Source organism: Nerophis lumbriciformis, linkage group LG01 (assembly GCF_033978685.3).
Source record: "Nerophis lumbriciformis linkage group LG01, RoL_Nlum_v2.1, whole genome shotgun sequence".
Taxonomy (NCBI): domain Eukaryota; kingdom Metazoa; phylum Chordata; class Actinopteri; order Syngnathiformes; family Syngnathidae; genus Nerophis; species Nerophis lumbriciformis.
In genome coordinates, this window is record NC_084548.2 from 33,690,419 (window position 1) to 33,708,104 (window position 17,686).

The window sequence follows — 17,686 nt, forward strand, 5'->3', positions numbered from 1 at the left end:
GCTTATTCCCTTTGGGGTCGCGGAGGGCGCTGGAGCCTATCTCAGCTACAAGAAAAACCTTTCTCAACCAGCTATTGCAAGGAATTTAGGGATTTCACCATCTACGGTCCGTAATATCATCAAAGGGTTCAGAGAATCTGGAGAAATCACTGCACGTAAGCAGCCAAGCCCGTGACCTTCGATCCCTCAGGCTGTACTGCATCAACAAGCTACATCAGTGTGTAAATGGTATCACCACATGGGCTCAGGAACACTTCAGAAACCCACTGTCAGTAACTACAGTTGGTCGCTACATCTGTAAGTGCAAGTTAAAACTCTCCTATGCAAGGCGATAATCGTTTATCAACAACACCCAGAAATGCCGCCGGCTTCGCTGGGCCTGAGCTCATCTAAGATGAACTGATACAAAGTGGAAAAGTGTTCTGTGGTCTGACGAGTCCACATTTCAAATTGTTTTTGGAAACTGTGGACGTCGTGTCCTCCGGACCAAAGAGGAAAAGAACCATCCGGATTGTTATAGGCGCAAAGTGGAAAAGCCAGCATCTGTGATGGCATGGGGGTGTATTAGCGCCCAAGACATGGGTAACTTACACATCTGTGAAGGCGCCATTAATGCTGAAAGGTACATACAGGTTTTGGAGCAACATATGTTGCCATCCAAGCAACGTTACCATGGACGCCCCTGCTTATTTCAGCAAGACAATGCCAAGCCACGTGTTACATCAACGTGGCTTCATAGTAAAAGAGTGCGGGTACTAGACTGGCCTGCCTGTAGTCCAGACCTGTCTCCCATTGAAAATGTGTGGCGCATTATGAAGCCTAAAATACCACAACGGAGACCCCCGGACTGTTGAACAACTTAAGCTGTACATCAAGCAAGAATGGGAAAGAATTCCACCTGAGAAGCTTAAAAAATGTGTCTCCTCAGTTCCCAAACGTTTACTGAGTGTTGTTAAAAGGAAAGGCCATGTAACACAGTGGTGAACATTCCCTTTCCCAACTAATTTGGCACGTGTTGCAGCCATGAAATTCAAAGTTAATTATTTTTTGCAAAAATAATTAACTTTGTAGTGCATTCAATTGAATATGGGTTGAAAAGGATTTGCAAATCATTGTATTCCGTTTATATTTACAACTAACACAATTTCCCAACTCATTTGGAAACGGGGTTTGTAATTAGTTACTTTTGGAATAAAGCTGCCCATGTACAAGCGTAAATGTAGCCAGTCTGATTCTTTAGTAGCCGAGTGTGTCTTTTTGTAAAAACATTTTTTTAACCCCATTATGTACAATTCTCAGGGGCAAATGTCTTGACGATGAAGGATATTGTTTGCCGCTGACCCTTTGTGAGTCTGCTTTCCACATTTGTTTGAGCACTGCGACATCTGCTGAATTTTTAAATGACATCTCAAGCACTTTGCAGGATGTGCGTGTGTCAGAGTAGACAGGAAGAGTTTCATTCAGTGGTTTTATATTTTTCATGTGCAACATGGTCGTGACTGCCTTGTTTTTGCATCACACACTTTGCATATAAGACCATTTTTTTTACCATCGGCATGCTTGAATGAAGCATGAAATATTGTTTTAATTGTACGAATGCAATTGAGAGCCTAAAGTCTAAACAGCGTTGCCTTTTTCACAGTAAATGTCACTGTATAAAATATTTGTTTATGTTACAAATAGATTATATTGAAACTTATACGGATCACAGCTGACTCTTCTCACCCTGGACACAACTATTCTCCCCTCTCCCCTCAGGCAGGAGACTACGGTCCATCCAGACCCACACCTCCCGCCACCTGAACAGTTTTTTCCCCTCGGCCATCAGGCACATGAACAATAACTCCTAACAGTAGCTCCTTTGAATTCCTTTCTAAGTCTATAACAAGATCTGATACCTCAGTTTGAGCTCTTGTTATTACCAAATCTATGGTATATGTGTTTTATGTTGCACGATTGCACCAAGAAAAATTCCTAGTTTGTGAACCCGTTCTCAAACAATGGCAATGAAAACTATTCTGATTCTGATTCTGATAAAATTGTTTTTTTATGGAATGGTGGCTTTTTTCAATGCCTATTAGTGGATTTATTGTTATTAGTGATTTAAAAAAAAAAAAGCAAAATGCCTCGTTGTAAAATAGTGAAGTTAATTACATTTCATATAGCGCTTTTTCTCTGGTCACTCAAAGCACTTTACATTGAGCAAAGACATTATCTACATCTAAGCCGCATTTACACTGTCATGTCTGTTGATCATGTTTTTGTTTGGCCATGTGATGTTTGTTTTTTGGACTCTTTTTAGTTCCTGTTTGCACTTCCTTGTTTGTTTGTTAACTTGACAACCATTAGTGTCACCTGTTTCATGTCTTGGACTCACGCACCTGATTCATTTGAACTCACGCACCTGTTTTCAATCACCACATGACTATTTAAGACTGTCATTTTCTGTTGGTCGGCCTGGAGACATCACATTCATGCTCTGCACTCTTGACATGCTGCTTACTCTGTCCAGGTCATAGTTCATGCTTCTCTTTTCTTGCCACGTAAGTTTTTTGTTTATTCAAGCCACTGTTTTGTACCTCCGCTGTGAGCGCCTTTTGTTTGTTCCTTTTTTTTCCATAGTTCTGCCTTTGTGCTAGTTTTGTTTTATTAGCCAAGTTTATTCCCCGCCTTTTGCGCGCCTTTTGTTTATAATTTTTATAATCTATTATTAAATCATGTATTTAACTTCACGCCATGTCCGGTCCAATTCCTTTGCACCATGGAAAAACAAACCACGCCAAAGTACAAGTTTTGACATACACCAGTGTGGGTGGCACTGGGAGAAAGGTGGGTGAAGTGTCTTGCCCACCGACACAACTGCAGTGTGACAAGGATGTTTATGGTCGGCCGCTATACCATCTGAGCCAAGCCGCCCCACATTCAATACATATTTAACTAAAGGAAGAATCATTCAGCATAGATGAATCTAAATTGGGTGAAGACACACCATCATATAATTGTGGATACAATACGTAATTATTCATAATTTGACTGCAAGCTCTTCCTTCCTTAAATACTTCATCCATGATTGCTTGTGATACATTATCAGAATGTTGACATAATAAACATGACATCTGCACAATGTTACACATTAAATAAGCTAACCATGCATAGTCCTTTCAACAGGTCAACAAAATAAAGAATATTATAGAAAACACAACATGGATACCAGGAAGTAATGGGCTGCATGTAAATAAAATAACTATAGGAAATACATGTCATAGAGCAGTGTTTTTCAACCTTTTGTGAGCCGAGGCAGATTTTTTGCGTTGAAAAAATCCGGAGGCACACCACGAGCAGAAATCATTAAAAAACGAAACTCAGTCGACAGTAAAAAGTCGTTGTCGCTATTGTTGGATACGACTTTAAACCATAACCAAGCATGCATCTATATAGCTCTTATCTCAAAGTAGGTGTACTGTCACCACCTGTCACATCACGCCATGACTTATTTGGAGTTTTTTGCTGTTTTCCTGTATGTAGTGTTTTAGTTCTTGTCTTGCGTTCCTATTTTGGTGGCTTTTTTTTTTTTGGTATTTTCCTGTAGCAGTTTCATGTCTTCCTTTGAGCGATATTCCCCGCATCTACTTTGTTTTAGCAATCAAGAATATTTCAGTTGTTTTTATCCTTCTTTGTGGGGACATTGTTGATTGTCATGTCATGTTCGGATGTACATTGTGGACGCCGTCTTTGCGCCACAGTAAGTCTTTGCGCCACAGTAAGTCTTTGCTGTCCTCCAGCATTCTGTTTTTGTTTACTTAGTAGCCAGTTCAGTTTTAGTTTCGTTCGGCATAGCCTTCCCTAAGCTTCAATGCCTTTTCTTCGGGGCACTCACCTTTTGTTTATTTTTGGTTAAAGCATTAGATACCTTTTTACCTGCACACTGCCTCCCGCTGTTTCCGACATCTACAAAGCAATTAGCTACCGGCTGCCACCTACTGATGTTTAAGAGTATTACATGGTTAGTCTGCTGAGCTCTAGACAGCACCGACACTCAACAACAACACATCATTTGCAGACTATAATTACTGTTTTGCAAAAAATATTTTTAACCCAAATAGGTGAAATTAGATAATCTCCCACGGCACACCAGACTGTAAGCCACGGCACACTAATGTGCCGCGGCACAGTGGTTGAAAAACACTGTCATAGAGCAAGAAATGGAGCACGTACCACTTGAATGGACAGCAGGAAATTATTTTCGGTCAAAATGTTTTGTGAATGTTTTGTTTTTTTACCGCAACAACATCCCCTATATCCCCTCTACTGTTTGAAATTAACTACCAGATTTGGAAGTCAGCATGGCTAAAACTGACGATCGTCTTTCCAGGCACCAAATTGCATCCCTATCAGCTTCGAGACAACATGATTTCCAGTGCATTAAAGTTTTTCCTCTCTTGCGAGTTCCCTCAAATTCTTCTGCCTAATGTAACGGACGGTGTAGTAAGTACTCGGGATGTGCGGGTTGATCAGCCACCGATCAGTATCAGACGATTTTCGTGAAAAAGCATGTGATCACCATTTTCCGATTAATGCCTTTCAGTGCCGATCACAATTGCCAATCCCCTTTGGTTGACAGACATATTTTTAGATCCCCGACTGATAAGCGGCTAATGGCTAAATATTTGTTCCCATACAGTGTAAGGCCGTTCCTCTAAGCTAATAATAATCACCTTCATTTTGGCAAATAAACTGCATTTCTTAGTATCTACTATCATTATCTAGTGTGTTACTCAAGTGCTCAAAAATTGTATGTATTCTATTCCCTGCATACGTGGCTGCACAAAGTGACAGATAGCTAAACACTGGTCCTTGGCGTTGAAAAGTGAATGATAACTTACGACGTTGAAGTAATTTAGGAGGCTGTTTACTGTTGGTCTTTGTCACAAAGTTTACACGCCAGAAGATTCTTTCTTTATATTGTGAGACTGAAAGACATACACAAAACTTGTTCTTATATGTATAATATGTGTGATCAATGATTACATTAAATCAAAAAACAAAGCAAAATAAGCAGTTGTGTTGCACAAAGACTAGCATGTTAACTTTTAGCATTATTTTATATATTCTAAGAAGTGCACAAATTAATTATATTGGATACACTTACAAAGCTTATTCAAGGCTTAACATCGATGATGCAAAGCTTCAGAGGAAAATTTTGAATAGCTCATTGTCTCACACAAAATGGAAAAACAAGTTGGCTGCTCTGAGCTTCGACCTTTATCAGGTGACATTGACAGCCAATAGAAAATGGGGGCGTTTCTAACTGAAATGATTTCCTTAAACCGTGTAACATTACAGTATGCAATCAAAAAGAGAACTTGTTTAAATATTGTGTTGATATTGTTATATGGGTCGGTATAGCTCGGTTGGTAGAGTGGCCGTGCCAGCAACTTGAGGGTTGCTGGTTCGATACCCGCTTCCGCCATCCTAGTCACTGCCGTTGTGTCCTTGGGCAAGACACTTTACCCACCTGCTCACAGTGCCACCCACACTGGTTTAAATGTAACTTAGATATTGGGTTTCACTATGTAAAGCGCTTTGAGTCACTAGAGAAAAAGCGTTATATAAATATAATTCACTTCACTTCACTATATTGTCAGAAGCACTCACCATACAACATGTTTTTAATTTACAGTAAAAAACTTGTGATCCGTGTTGGAATTGGCCGATCTCACTCATGGATGATTGGCATCGGCACATAGAACCCTGTTCAGAACATCCTTACTAGATACAGTAGAATTTGTTTGTATTGTGTGTCACTCAAATTGCTTGGCAAGTGTAATGATAATGTAATAGCCTTTACGTGGAAAACATGTTTCTGCCTGTTTTCTTATTCCCTGTGTAATTTGTAATTTATCTTAGTCACCTGATTTGAACCTGCACACAACATATTATGTTCCTTATCTGCAGGACTTATTTAACGAACACATTCTCTTTATGTATTTTTTAGAGATGTCCGATAATATCGTACTGCCGATAGTATTGGCCGATAAATACTTTAAAATGTAATATCGGAAATTATCGGTTTCAAAATTATCGGTATCAGTTTCAAAAGTTAAATGTATGACTTTTTAAAAAACGCAGCTGTGTACACGGACGTAGGGAGAAGTACAGAGCGCCAATAAACCTTAAAGGCACTGCCTTTTCGTGCCGGCCCAGTCACATAATATCTACGGCTTTTCATACACACAAGTGAATGCAAGGCATACTTGATCAACAGTCATACAGGTCACACTGAGGGTGGCCGTATAAACAACTTTAACACTGTTACAAATATGCGCCACACTGTGAACACACACCAAACAAGAATGACAAACACATTTCGGGAGAACATCCGCACAGTAACACAACATAAACACAACAGAACAAATATCCAGAACCCCTTGCAGCACTAGCTCTTCCGGGACGCTACAATATACACCCCCGCTACCCCCCAAAACCCCCCACCCCCCCCCCCCCCCCCCCCCCCCCCCCCCCCCCCAACCTCAACCTCAACCTCCCCATGCTCTCTCAGGGAGAGCATGTCCCAAATTCCATGTTAAAAAAAATAATGCACTTTGTGACTTCAATAATAAATACGGCAGTGCCATGTTGGCATTTTTTTCCATAACTTGAGTTGATTTATTTTGGAAAACCTTGTTAGATTGTTTAATGTATCCAGCGGGTCATCACAACAAAATTAGGCATAATAATGTGTTAATTCCACGACTGTATATATCGGAATCGGTAATTAAGAGTTGGACAATATCGGAATATCGAAAATTGGCAAAAAAGCCATTATCGAACATCTCTAGTATTTTTTTTTTGCTCTTGAAAATTCATCCGGCAGTAATTTCCCACAATATTAATTAGTTTTTGAGTAATCGGTAGATAAGTAACTGTACTGGAAACGCCTCCTTTCCATCGCGATACTCAATATGTCAGTCTCTCCTGGTGTGACGCCATCTATAGCAGTGGTCCCCAACCAATCGGTCCGTGGACCAATTGGTACCGGGCCGCACAAGAAATTTAAAAAAAATAAAAAATTATTATTATTATTTATTTTTTTATTAAATCAACATAAAAAACACAATGTATACATTATATATCAATATAGATCAATACAGTCTGCAGGGATACAGTCCGTAGGCACACATGATTGTATTTATTTATGAAAAAAAAAAAAAAAAAAATTCATTAGAAACAAATAAATACAAGAGATGGGATGAAAGAGGCTATAGAAATTAGGAAGCGAGGGGCCAACACCATTAAAAGGGATGAAGGGAATACACCTGGGACGCTGTCCGTCATCGGCGACGGCAGGGCAGACAACAGATACTGTATGGCTGGGTTGGGAAGCTGTATTTAGCAGGTAAATCTACTGTTAAAATGTTGGTTATGTAGTTTTGTTGAAAATTGCTTAAATGTTGAAAATGTGAGCAGAAAATGTTTCCTTTTGTTCATTCAACCTAAAGTGTTGGTTGCACTTTATTCAAATAAGATGTGAATGCATTGGCCATTAATAATTGTTTACTTGCTTGTTTGTATCCATCCATCCATTTTCTACCACTTGTCCCTCCCGGGGTCGCGGGGTGTGCTGGGATGAGCTGCACTCCCAGCTGCACTCGGGCGGAAGGCGGGGTACACCCTGGGCAAACCGCCACTTCATGGCAGGGCCAACACAAATAGACAGACAACACTCACATTCACACACTAGGGTCAATTTAGTGTTGCCAATCAATCTATCCCCAGGTGCATGTCTTTGGAGGTGGGAGGAAGCCGGAGTACCCGGAGGGAACCCACGCAGTCACGGGGTGGACATGCAAACTCCACACAGAAAGATCCCGAGCCCGGGGATCGAACCCAGGAGCTACATATAATTCCCTTAAAAGAAACAACAGGAAAATAGGGAACATCACCTGCAGTGTCCACTATTTATTTTACAGTCACACTGGTTGAATTGTTTTTACTAAAAAGTTACTGAATGTATTTCAACTAACTCAATCGTTTCAAATCATCCATCCATCCATCCATTTTCTACCACTTATTCCCTTCGGGGTCACGGGGGGCGCTGGAGCCTATCTCAGCTACAATCGGGCGGAAGGCGGAGTACACCCTGGACAAGTCGCCACCTCATCACAGGGCCAACACAGATAGACAGACAACATTCACACTCACATTCACACACTACGGCCAATTTTTTTAGTGTTGCCAATCAACCTACGTTTCGGATCATATCGCTGTAAAAAAACAATATCGTCCCTGAATTGTATTGGCAACCACAAATAGCGAATCGAAACGTTGGTAAAATGACTTGGTACACCCTTAGTTAACACCTATTTCACTGTCTGATTTACTCTCACTAAGGGGTCCAAAAATCACTAGATTATACATTTGTTTTTTTTTACTTTTGTACATCTACACCATGTCATTTTGGTTTATAACACCAGACACGGCAGCACGGTGGAACAGGGGTTAGTGCATGTGCCTCACAATACAAAGGTCCTGAGTAGTCCTGAGTTCAATCCCAGGCTCGGGATCTTTCTGTGTGGAGTTTGCATGTTCTCCTCGTGACTACGTGGGTTCCCTCCGGGTACTCCGGCTTCCTCCCACCTCCAAAGACATGCACCTGGGGATAGGTTGATTGGCAACACTAAATTGGCCCTAGTGTGTGAATGTGAGTGTGAATGTTGTCTGTCTATCTGTGTTAGCCCTGTGATGAGGTGGCGACTTGTCCAGGGTGTACCCCGCCTTCCGCCCGAATGCAGCTGAGATAGGCTCCAGCACACCCCGCGACCCCAAAAGGGACGAGCGGTAGAAAATGGATGGATGGAACACCAGACACCAAACTTTGTCTATCTAGGTTTACCTATAAATTTGCATTTTTACAAATATTGACACTATATATACAGTGATTCATCTGAGTCGATGTACATACAGTGCACAAATCAATATGGTTCTCCCAGTCATGGGGGTTTATTCTGTTTGCCAGAAACTACGCACTAGCTGCGTTTCCAAAAAACCTCTCAAATATCATTAAAACATGTTTACACTCCCATGAGGTGGTTTTTCAGACGTTTTGATATTGAAGTGTGTTGTAAATAATAAATAAATGATAAATGGGTTATACTTGTATAGCGCTTTTCTACCTTCAAGGTACTCAAAGCGCTTTGACAGTATTTCCACATTCACCCATTCACACACACATTCACACACTGATGGCGGGAGCTGCCATGCAAGGCGCTAACCAGCACCCATTAGGAGCAAGGGTGAAGTGTCTTGCCCAAGGACACAACGGAAAGCATGATGGAAACACTTGTTTCGCAATTACAGGATACCTAAACACCGGACATGACATTCCTCGTTCACAACTATCTCCTACATCCATCCATCCATCCATCCATCTTCTTCCGCTTATCCGAGGTCGGGTCGCGGGGGCAGCAGCCTAAGCAGGGAAGCCCAGACTTCCCTCTCCCCAGCCACTTCTTCCAGCTCTTCCCGGGGGATCCCGAGGCGTTCCCAGGCTATGTCTTCCGGCTGGCCCAAGCACCACGCCGCATTTTCTCCACAGAGTGCTGGTACCCTAAAATGATGACACTTTGGAAAAAATCCCACCATTCTTAAATGACAAGAGAGTCATATCTACTCCCTGCTTTTACCCTAAATTTACACTTGGGCAAATTTACAGCCCTCTGAGTATGACTTCCAGCTAGGAGAGGGACTCATTTTGAATTCCTGACCCAGGTGGAGAACCAAGGCAGGTCGGCCTTCTTAAAGGGACAGGCACCTAGACAGTGCTTGTTCCCAAGCACCACGCCGCATTTTCTCCACAGAGTGCTGGTACCCTAAAATGATGACACTTTGGAAAAAATCCCACCATTCTTAAATGACAAGAGAGTCAGTCCCAGAAAGTCAACTGTCTCCTACAAAAATCCCTTATTCGTGTCCGCTGCCATATGTAAGGACGTATCACTGCAACAGCATTGACTGCGATTGTAATCACAGCTCCAAAACCATGGAATGGCAAAGGGTCCATCTTCCTCCAAGTGGAGTCTTGCGGGACGAGATTTTACGAGAATTACGGCTCATGACACAAAAACACCCTTTAATTGAAACACCTGATATACTTTGTCAACATTTTTGAAATATAGCTTTTATTGTGCGAAAAACTTCAATGGAAATGCAGCTAAATATTTAGTGACTGTATGTAAACTTCAGACATGCATACTCATTCTTACATTCCGTTTTTGTCCAGGAAGGAGAAAGGTATTCTTCTCCCTGTGGACGCACTTACTGTGCATGACCTGCAGACTGACTCTCTTAATGGGGGGATGAAAACAAAGGGAAACAGTTGCTCGATAGAGGGAGGATAATTCTGATAGAATAGTGTAACAAAACAACAGTGTCTGAATGTGGGTTTTTTTGTCAATTTATCTTTATTATGTTTGTTTCTAGTCATGTGTGTTGAAGCACTGTACCTCTTTCCAGATGCAAACACACCTGCACGGCCAAGACCTGAGACGAGAGTCACTATATGTACAGTAAGGGAATTAGTGTTTAGTGCAAGCTGGAAAAGCACCCCATAGTGGAAACACAAAAACAAATTAAAGTAATTGAATTGATGCTACAACACAACACACAAACATGCTTATCTTAAAGTGTTTCTCATGATGTGAGTAGTTGTGTATCCAATCCGCTATACTTTATTTTCAGATCATCGCTTCACCTGTCTTTTCATTTCTCCTGGGTATTCTCTCTTCCCCATTAGAACTCTTGTTCCCCCTCCACTTGCACATCACCACACTGTAATAAAGCCTGCGACCGACCTGAGGGGGATGTGCACTCTGCTCAATATCCAGCACACACTTGTCAACTGGGACAGTAAACTTGGGAGTAATCAGTGAACCGATTCCTGTTTAATGTTTTGCAGGCCAAAGTGATATGAATGGCAAACTATGCAGTGCGCTTTCAGCTGCATCTCAGATATTGATTGTGTTATTGTTTCCTAATTACACCCAGTGCAATTCTTACAAGGGGTTGCGAGTCTAATAACAACAAATTTCAAACTCTAAGCGCTGCGGAGACTTAGAAACAACCTTGTTTTCTCGGCTTTTATTTCCTGCTTGCAGATTCAAGCAAATCACAGGAGTATTGATCGATAAAGGCTGAGCAACAATTGCATTACCAGATACACACCTTGAATCATCAGGAGTGTTACAAATATATAGTGATTATTACTAATCTTATTAAATGTGAGAAACAAAATGGCAGTGGAGGGCTCAATTATTCCACCGAGTGCTTTGGCATGCTGTAGCTTTGTCCGACTTTCTCTAATACACATTTATTACATTTTTTTCACACACGCAAAGGCAAGCCCAGCAGGACCAGGGGTCGTAAAGTGCCACAATATGCACCACATTTCACCGCTGTCATTTCCACTTGTGTAGCAGTGAGAGCATCCTGTAATGCAGAGGTTTGCCCGACTAGTTGTAACCGCTTAAGTTCGGTGTGCAATTGCCATGATTAAACATTCAGGACTGCTAAAGATTGGATGGGCTTGGGCTTAGCGATTAGCTGAGAGCTGCACTGAGGTGGTGTGAGTATAGAAATAGAAGGAGCTTTAAAGTCAAATTGTTTTTTAGGCAAAATGATCCAGTTGTCTGACCTAAAGGATCAACATTACACAGAATTGCCCACATTTGCGCATACTTCTGTGATGTAATTAAACTCTAATGGGGACTCACATACATTTAGTAGGCTGCTATTATGTAGGAACAGTTGAACTATATCAGGGGTCTCCAGAGTGCGGCCCAGGTTCAGCTGTTTTTTTATTGGCCCGCAACACATTCTTAAAGGTGACTTATGATTTTAATCTACATTTATAACACTCCCATGTGGCCTGGATAATATGCGTAAATTCTGCTCCACAGACATATTTATAACCTCTGTTCTGCAAGATGTTTGTTTGTGGAGGCGTTCCCAGATTGCAAATGAAACCACGCCCTACCCTCTCCAAAAATATTGTAACTTATCTTCTGAAAATGTACACCGAAGTCATCAGCACTGTCGTTTTTTTGCAGACAAGGTCGAAAATAAAATTAAAACACATTATATATATCCACCCGGCCACAACATTAGGTACACCTGCACACTCTCCGATCGATTCAGAGCTGCATAAAAAGGCTGCTTTTAGCAACACTGCTGTCACCACACGTCACATGCCGGTGTTATTGTGCGCATACCAAGATGTGATGAAAATAATATTTTATTATTTCTTTTTGTGTGACTTCCTAACAGCCTGAAGACAAAGGCCGAGTGTTTTACTAAAGAATAGTGTTCTAAAAGATAAACCGATCTGACCGACTATCTGGTTTGACAAGTGAGCGATTCAGCTGAATCGGTAGCAGCCACCTCAATTGATAAGAATCAGCTGTGAATCTTTGGATTAATGAAGTGGAGAAACAGCAAACTTTGGATTAATCGAGTGTTGAAATCATACTTGCCAACCCTCCCGGATTTTCTGGGAGACTCCCGAAATTCAGCGCCTCTCCCGAAAACCTCCCGGGACAAATTTTCTCCCGAAATTCAGGCGGAGCTGGAGGCCACGCCCCCTCCAGCTCCATGTAGACCTGAGTCCGCTTTCCCACGATATAAACAGTGTGCCTGCCCAATCACATTATAACTGTAGAATGATCGAGGGCGAGTTCTTGGTTTCTTATGTGGGTTTATTGTTAGGCAGTTTCATTAACGTCCTCTCAGCGCGGCAACAACACACAACTACAGCAGTCATGTTTTCGTCTACCGTAAAGCAGTTCGTCTGCCGTAAACAGCAATGTTGTGACACTCTTTAACAGGACAATACTGCCATCTATAACATCAATAACATATACGGCTTTTAGAGAGTGCAGTGCACAACTGCGCACACAACAAGGAGACGAAGCAGAAGAACAAGGAAGATACAGCCATGGCAACGCCGACGACGAGTAAGATGAAGAAATACGCTTTGTTGCACCTTTCCTGCCTGAGTCTGGCGATTAGTTGCAAATCTTGCTTTATTGATTGCTTGCACACAGCCAATCCAACACAAAACAAACTAGTCCCTGCCCGCACTCACGCTACCGCTCCCTCTCTTCTCTCGCCCACACACTCACTGACGTCACTCACCTCACATGCTCACCTATAAGGGCCACACACACACATACGCTACTCTCATAACAGCTTGTAAGTTCCAAGTCGCAGCTGCGATTGGACCTGGATAGCCTCCGGGAAGAAGTAGTGGACGACCAAGTGCTTGGCACTGAAGATCTTCCTCAGGAAGCAAAGATTGACCGGTTTTGGGCCATGCTAGGGAGAGATGGAAGATTCCAGACTCTAATGCATTTGATGAAAGCACTTTTGTGCGTGCCACACATCAATGCATCATCAGAGAGGGTGTTCAGCATGGTTAGAATAGAACAAGGATGGACAATTCAACCCTTAACTCAACAATGAGTAGATGAGTGTTATGTGTGTGTATATGTGTAAATAAATGAACACTGAAATATATATATATATATATGAAATACTTGACTTGGTGAATTCTAGCTGTAAATATACTCCTCCCCTCTTAACCACGCCCCCTGCCCCACCCCCGACCACGCCCACCCCCCGGGTATCACACGAAAACAGAAATCAGTTGACGTTTTTGTCTTTCAAACAACACGAGAGCAAGGGCTGCCAGGGAAAAGATTCACACGCTTGCTATGTTAGTTTACGTGACTGAAGACGAGAATGATTGTAAATACATACACTGGGTGTTTTGGCGAGAGTGTAGCAATCTGTGTACCGTTTATCTTTAAAACAACACGAGAGCCAATGCTTCCCGCAAAATAAACCCGGGCTATCCATGATATGTAAGGGCTGTTGAACAGCAACTCCGCGTAACGTCTCCCAGCATTGCCGTTCGTCAGTACCCATCCGCGAGCGTCACTGATTTGACCTGACTCGTGGAAAAGAAGACAGCAGTAACAACATCCTTGGCAAGATTTGTGTACACTCGTGATGTGCGGATCGATACTGAAATATTGATGCCGTAGTGGTAAATACTAGGGAAGCAATGAAGGTCTGTATAATCCTGGACGAGACAATCTGCCTTTATCGACGCTTGTCCTGCGCACGTGTTGGTGTATGTGATCGTGTTCATGTACAGTTTGTACGTGAATGTGTATTTGTGGCAATCATGTGTCCGTGTGTGAGCGCGACCATACCGTTACACCGTCGCGAAAGTCGGGCTCTTCAAGGCGCAATTAATTTTCAAACAGCGTTGTGCCGCTTCCCCCTTACACAGCTGAAAGTGCATCCCAGAAGAACAAAATAATGAAATATGGCTAATATTAGTATAGAAGTTGAAACACAACATTTAAGCTTACATTGTGGTGTGTGCAGTAATCTTGCACAGAATTTAATCTATTGGTCCCGACTGGGAGAATAAACACATCTACTAATTTATTCAGGAAAAAAATAAATTTTACATCTAAATATTTTTTAATCAGACTTTTTGTTTATGTGTTTGCTCTGATTAATCTCATCAGATATAACATCCATCCATCCATTTTCTTCCACTTATCGGAGGTCGGGTCGCGGGGGCAGCAGCCTAAGCAGGGAAGCCCAGACTTCCCTCTGCCTAGCCACTAGGGAGGCGTTCAGGTGGCATCCTGAGCAGATGCCCGAACCACCTCATCTGGTTCCTCTCGATGTGGAGGAGCAGCGGCTTTACTCTGAAATCCTTCCGAATGACACAGCTTCTCACCCTATCTCTAAGGGAGAGCCCCGCCACCCGACGGAGGAAACTCATTTCGGCCGCTTGTACCCGTGATCTTGTATTTTCGGTCATAACCTAAAGCTCATGACCTTAGATGAGGATAGAAACGTAACTCAACCGTTAAATTGAGAGCTTTGCCTTCAAGCTTAGCTCCTTTCTTCACCACGACGGACCAATACAGGTTCCGCATAACTGCAGACGCCGCACCGTTGTATAGTTGAAGGTAGTTAGTTAATTTATGAGTTTTACTTTTTTTTTTTAAAATCATGTAATGGCTTTCAATATACCTTTTGATAGAAATAGTACCCTTTTTGTTTCCTTGTTGCAGACGTCAGTTTGGGCAAACGACCTCAGCCGAGAAAGCCACACAATGATTTCTAAAATAGTTTGTTCTTTTGTATTTATTTTTCACACGTGCATGTGAAGCCTCAGTGTGCATGCACACTGTCTAATGTAACTGTTGCTCATATGCCATGTGCCTCCTGTACACTGGGGGGCGCTTATTTCCTTTTAGGGCGGACTAATGTATTGCTTTTCCGGTTGACCTATGACGTTCACCAAAACAAGGCATCTGCGGCTCCTTACAAGTCAACAGTGAAGTTCTTGTTGTACCTTATGTGACGTCTGCGTAATAGTGCACATATTACAAATATTACATCTCTAATGGCTATGCTGATTTTAAATAGTAGACAGCATCAAGAAATTATCTTATATTACGCCACGAACATTACACTACTACCAAGAATTGCAAATCCGTAGCAAAAACAATATGCGGGAGAGAGGTGTTTCGAGGGAATTTTCGGACCGTAAATCATGGAAACAAAACTTTTGAACATCTCAGAGCTCATTCATAAAGCTCTGTGTATTAATGGGAGTTTTAATCTGAAGAAAAAGAATGTTTGTGCCCCTGCCAATACTGTATAAAATTAAGTTGCTATTGTTCTGGACAAGCTTGCCAGTTGTGCTGAATACAGAGTTATTGTTAACCACTTACAAGTGCACAAATGCAGCGTGAAGCGGTTTGTGTACGCTTCATTGTTTGTCTTGTAAATATACCTGCTTCATTCTCTTCCATCTCATTTGTATTTTGTTTGGGAGTCCAAATTAAATTCTCCATCTCCTTAGCAATGTTGTGTACTGGGGGAGTAGACGGCACAGACAACAAGGCCGTGGTATTAAGCTTCTATTTTATTTATATATATAATTTATATATATATATATATATATATATATATATATATATATATATATATATATAAATACAAATTAATAATAATAATAATCAACAAGGGAATGGAGTGTGACAAAAGTCCAGGAGTGTGACAAAAGTCCAAGAGTGTGTGTGTGTGTGTGTGTGTGTGTGTGTGTGTGTGTGTGTGTGTGTGTGTGTGTGTGTGTGTGTGTGTGTGTGTGTGTGTGTGTGTGTGTGTGTGTGTGAGACTATGTGTGGAGATTAGCTGTTGTGTGTTACCGGGAGTGTTGAGCGAGAGGCGGGGGTCCCGGAGGTGAAAGGCGGGCTTGAATGTCCGTAAGACAGGCAGGTAGTCGGGGGATATAGCCAAGCGTCAACAGGTCTGTGTCCAAGTGGGAGGTCGAAGATCGAGGGAAGCAGTCCAGAATCTAGAGGGGAACAACAAGGAAGACGAGACGCACAGCTCGTCACGTGGAACGAAGGCAGTCTGCAGGAAGGACGACAAGGAAAACACGAGAGTGATGAGAGTGCAGAAATATGACCACATCACCCCAATTCTCAAATCCCTTTACTGGCTTCCTGTTCCACTCAGGATTGAATTCAAAGTCTCTCTGCTAACCCACCAGTGCCTCCATGGAAATGCCCCCCTCTACCTCAAAGAACTACTCACCCCCAAATCCTCCACACGACACCTCAGCTCCGGACAGGCTAACCTCCTCCAACCTCCGAGGTCAAAGCTACGAACAATGGGAGACCTGGCTTTCTGCTCCGCCGCTCCCAGTCTGTGGAACGCTCTCCCTGACCACCTGAGGGCACCACAGACTGTGGAGGCTTTTAAAAAAGGCTTAAAAGCCCTTCTTTTTAAAAAAAAGCCTTTTTTTAGATATGTGCATACTAGCTATAGCTATTTGGCTGTTCTAGTTTTTATTTTTTTTATTTCTTTATTATCTTTTACATTTTATTTTATTTTTTAATACACTGTAGCACTTTGAGATTGTTTACTCAATATAAAGTGCTTTTTATAAATAAAATCTATTATTATTATTTTTATTAAACACGACGGTGGAGAACACACAGAGAAAGAGCAACGTTGCATAGAGCTAGGTGATCGCTTACGGTACTCCAACAGATGATTATGTTCTCGCCCCGGATAGCAGGTTATGCAGGCTTTTGAAAGCAGTCCTCTGATTAGCGACAGGTGCGTTGAGTGCTGATGGAAAGCAGCTGCTTGCTGCTGCCGGAGTGACGCGTGCAGGAGATGAGCGGCCGTGGGCGTGTCCCGAGGTGCGCTCCGCGGGGTTCACTGAAGAATGTGCATTAGCATGCGCCCAAGCCGTGACAAGCTACCTTTCTTTTCTTTCTCCCATCAATGCACTTTCACTTTGTGAAACAACTAAACAGTTTTCTCTTCATTTCAGTTGTTGCCTATATTTTTATTGAATGGGATCTGCTTTCAGGTTATATGCCGCATATTGAGACTGACGCATGCGTGATATGAAGGGTCCCCTTTGGCAGCCCACACTCGAGAGATCTGCCTTCCAAGCGCATAATCTAGGTATGTTAGTCCGGTTTCTCAAAAGCCAAACATGATTAGATGAAAGTGTTTCCATGGGTTGTAGGATGCTTCTTTAGAGCCGAACTGTATGAGAACTCAGATTTAGTTTAGTGCA

General features: G+C 42.1%; 1 protein-coding gene across 3 annotated transcripts in view; it reads left to right on the top strand.

Annotated features, from left to right (window-relative positions):
• camkvl (CaM kinase-like vesicle-associated, like) overlaps positions 1–17,686 on the top strand; it is a 97,702-nt gene that overhangs the window by 41,196 nt on the left and 38,820 nt on the right. The window contains exon 2 of one of the 3 annotated variants that reach the window (XM_061979938.2): positions 17,474–17,571. The exons of the other annotated variants lie outside the window; for them this stretch is intronic. The gene's annotated coding sequence lies outside the window, so the exon portion shown is untranslated. The remainder of the gene's footprint in view (positions 1–17,473; positions 17,572–17,686) is intronic. 3 annotated transcript variants of the gene reach the window in all.